Source organism: Pteropus vampyrus, unplaced genomic scaffold (assembly GCF_000151845.1).
Source record: "Pteropus vampyrus isolate Shadow unplaced genomic scaffold, Pvam_2.0 Scaffold12, whole genome shotgun sequence".
NCBI lineage: Eukaryota > Metazoa > Chordata > Mammalia > Chiroptera > Pteropodidae > Pteropus > Pteropus vampyrus.
Window position 1 is genome coordinate 2,295,225 of NW_011888793.1, and position 2,936 is coordinate 2,298,160.

A 2,936-nucleotide genomic window follows, 5' to 3' on the forward strand; every position below is an offset into this window, starting at 1 on the left:
GGAATACCTGTGCTTTAAAATGTTTATTTACTGATCAAACAAACAATTATTAAGCACCTACTATGTGCAGGCTCTACTTCAGTGGCTAGAATTAAAAATTCAAATTAAACTTGGTTCCTGCCCTCGAGACAGTTACAGTCTGTTGAGGAAGTCATTTGTGAAAATAAAGTATGTAGTTCGATGCAATGTGGTCAGTGTAGTAGTAAGTGGCTTGTCCAAAGTGGTAGGAGAAGAGTAAGTGAAACAAACGACTTCTTCTCTCTTCAAAGTCCAATCACAGAATCACAAAATTATAGAGATAAAGAAAGCTTAATTTTGTGTATAAGGAAACTAGAAATCAAGACTTTCTGAGGGCACAGAGTTAATGGAACAGAGACCTAAGATATTCACTTCGACTCCCCAAAGTGTTCAGGAACTACGTCCAGCAGCACTAGACTCTGAGGTTGAAGTTCTTGGTTCTGAAGAATAAGTGGGACTTGGGCATAAAGACATGGGAAGGGCTTCATTCTCAGAAGACAGCACACGGCTCAGGTGGGAAGCACAGGCAGGGTAGAGCTGTGGCCCTGGTCTCAGGTGGTAGCCAATAGCTTGGTGCCCCCTCCTCTAAATCAGCACCAGTCCTGGGCTTACACTCTGTTTCTTGCTTTCCATGCAATTTGGGGAGATAGCACGGTGTTTCCGCCTCAAGCTCCACCTCTCTCTAGGAATAATTCTATTCAAATGAGATAGTGACCACGTTAATTTTGCCCAGTGTGTTGTCTAAGTTCAGTGAGATCTAGGGTTTGAATTGCTAACCTTAAATCCTTCAGTGATGTAACAGATTATAATAAATAACTCTAAACACCTCTAGATTAAGTAGCTCTCGCTCATTTGGTCAACCCTGACTACATTAAGCTGGAATTGACATGTGCTCTCTGTGCAAAACTTATAGTTGTTAAATCCACAGTGAAATGTGTTGAATTGGTTCTGTATTCTCTCCTGCCTCTGGCCTTGATGTTGCTTGTTCCTGAAGTCTCATGTTCTTTCACACTCTACATTCTTTTAATCAGCAAACGCTATTCCCTCTCCTTCAAAACCTATCAAAAATTCAAGCACTTCTCACCATCCTCACTACCACCACCTAGGACCAAACCCCTGTCACATCTCACCTGGATTATCACAACGGCCTCTTAACTGCTGCTTGTGCTTCAGCCTCAGCCTCAGAAGGGTTTCCTCAACACTAGAGCACATGGTCCTTTCCAAGATATGTCAGATAACATTACTTCTCTACTCAAAACTCTTCACTGGCCTCTCTAAGGCCTTTCTTGTAATCGATGTGACCCACATGATCTGTTCCCCATATGATCTGTTCCCCATGACCCCTTGGACCTCACCTTCTCTTCTGCTGGCCACATTGGCCTCCTTATTGACCTAGAACATTCCAATTAAGCATGCCCTTCCACCCCTACATTTCCTCCCCATGCCCTGGAATGCTCTTTCCTCGGATAGCTTCATGGCAAGCTCCTTCACTTTCTTTGGGTCTTTTCTCAAAAACGCTTTCTTTGTTAATCTCATCTGACCATCTTATCTAAAATCTCAACACCCACTCTCTTGACATTTCATATACCCTAGCCCTGCCTTTTAAAAATGACTCTCTTTAACACTCATCGATAAATATGTATTTTATATTTTAATCATTTATGAAATTAAAATTCGTAAATATATATTTAACTTTACTTATTGCTTATTTTCCCCCATAAATCTGTTCCATGAGAGGAGAAATAATTACTAGTTTTGCTCATCGTTGTATCCTGATCATTTTAAGTACAGTGTTTGGCACGTGGTAGACTCAGTGAATACTTGTTGAATGGAAGAGCAAAGAAAAGTTAACTGTGGCATAAGGAAAATTACTATTGCATTTATGTGTTTCTTTCTTGATAGTTACAAAAAAAAAGTATCCAAAACATAAGCAAGTCAAACCGCAATATAGAAAAGGAAGTCGCCAAATCTGTAACCTTAAAATGATTCAAATTCAAATTGAGGGACATTCTACAAAATACTTAATCAGTACTCTTCAAAAGTGTCAAGGTCACAAAGAACAAGGAAAAACTGAGGAACTGTCACAGGTCAGAGGAGACTAAGGAGACATGAGCATAAATGCAATGTTGGGTCCTGCATAGGATACTGGAAGAGAAAAGAGGACAGTGACATTCAAAACAGGTCCATAGTTTAGTTACTAAGTACTGTACAATGTTAATTTCCTGGTTTTGATAATTGCACTATGGTGCTGTAAGATGTTAAAGGGCCAGGGAGGTAGTCTACCTGAACGAATATTATTACATCTAAATGTCTAAACATCTCTTCAAACTCTAGGAAGTTCATTTAAATGATCAGCATATTTCCTAAATGAATAACAGGAAATAATTACAACAAGGTAACTAAGTAACCAAGATGTGTGTGTGTGTGTGTGTGTGTGTGTGTGTGTGTGTGTGTGTGAAGGCAGTTTTTCTTTTTATGTTTCACCAATCATTTTTCTATGCCATGGTAAGTGTATGCCAGGAGACCCCAACAGAGGTTTTCAAAGCCTATATTTCTTGGTGCATGAAGCAGTTTCATCAGAAAATAAAATAACAATTCAAAGTTCTCTTTTTACTCTCTCTTCTTTTAAAAGGTTAGAAATAACAAGTGTCATTTTAGTGAAATTATCTTCTAATAACATTCCCCTAATTTGGGACTTCACAGTGAAATAATCATACACCATCCTTGGCCTCAAAAAGGTGTGCTCTCATTAGAGGCAGAAAAATAATCAAGAAAACTATCACAGAGAGTTTTTGAGAACTGTATTCACTAATAAACCACCTTAGATCTTGTGGAGAGGGGCAGGCAGTAGAGAATAAAATCATATAAGCAGAATTTCCCTGTCTGGAAATTGACCACTCCATCCCCCCTCCATCAGA

At 39.1% G+C, this 2,936-nt stretch overlaps 1 protein-coding gene across 1 annotated transcript in view; it reads left to right on the plus strand.

Annotated features, from left to right (window-relative positions):
* KCNAB1 (potassium voltage-gated channel subfamily A member regulatory beta subunit 1) overlaps positions 1-2,936 on the plus strand; it is a 355,662-nt gene that overhangs the window by 266,455 nt on the left and 86,271 nt on the right. The gene's annotated exons all lie outside the window — the stretch shown is intronic.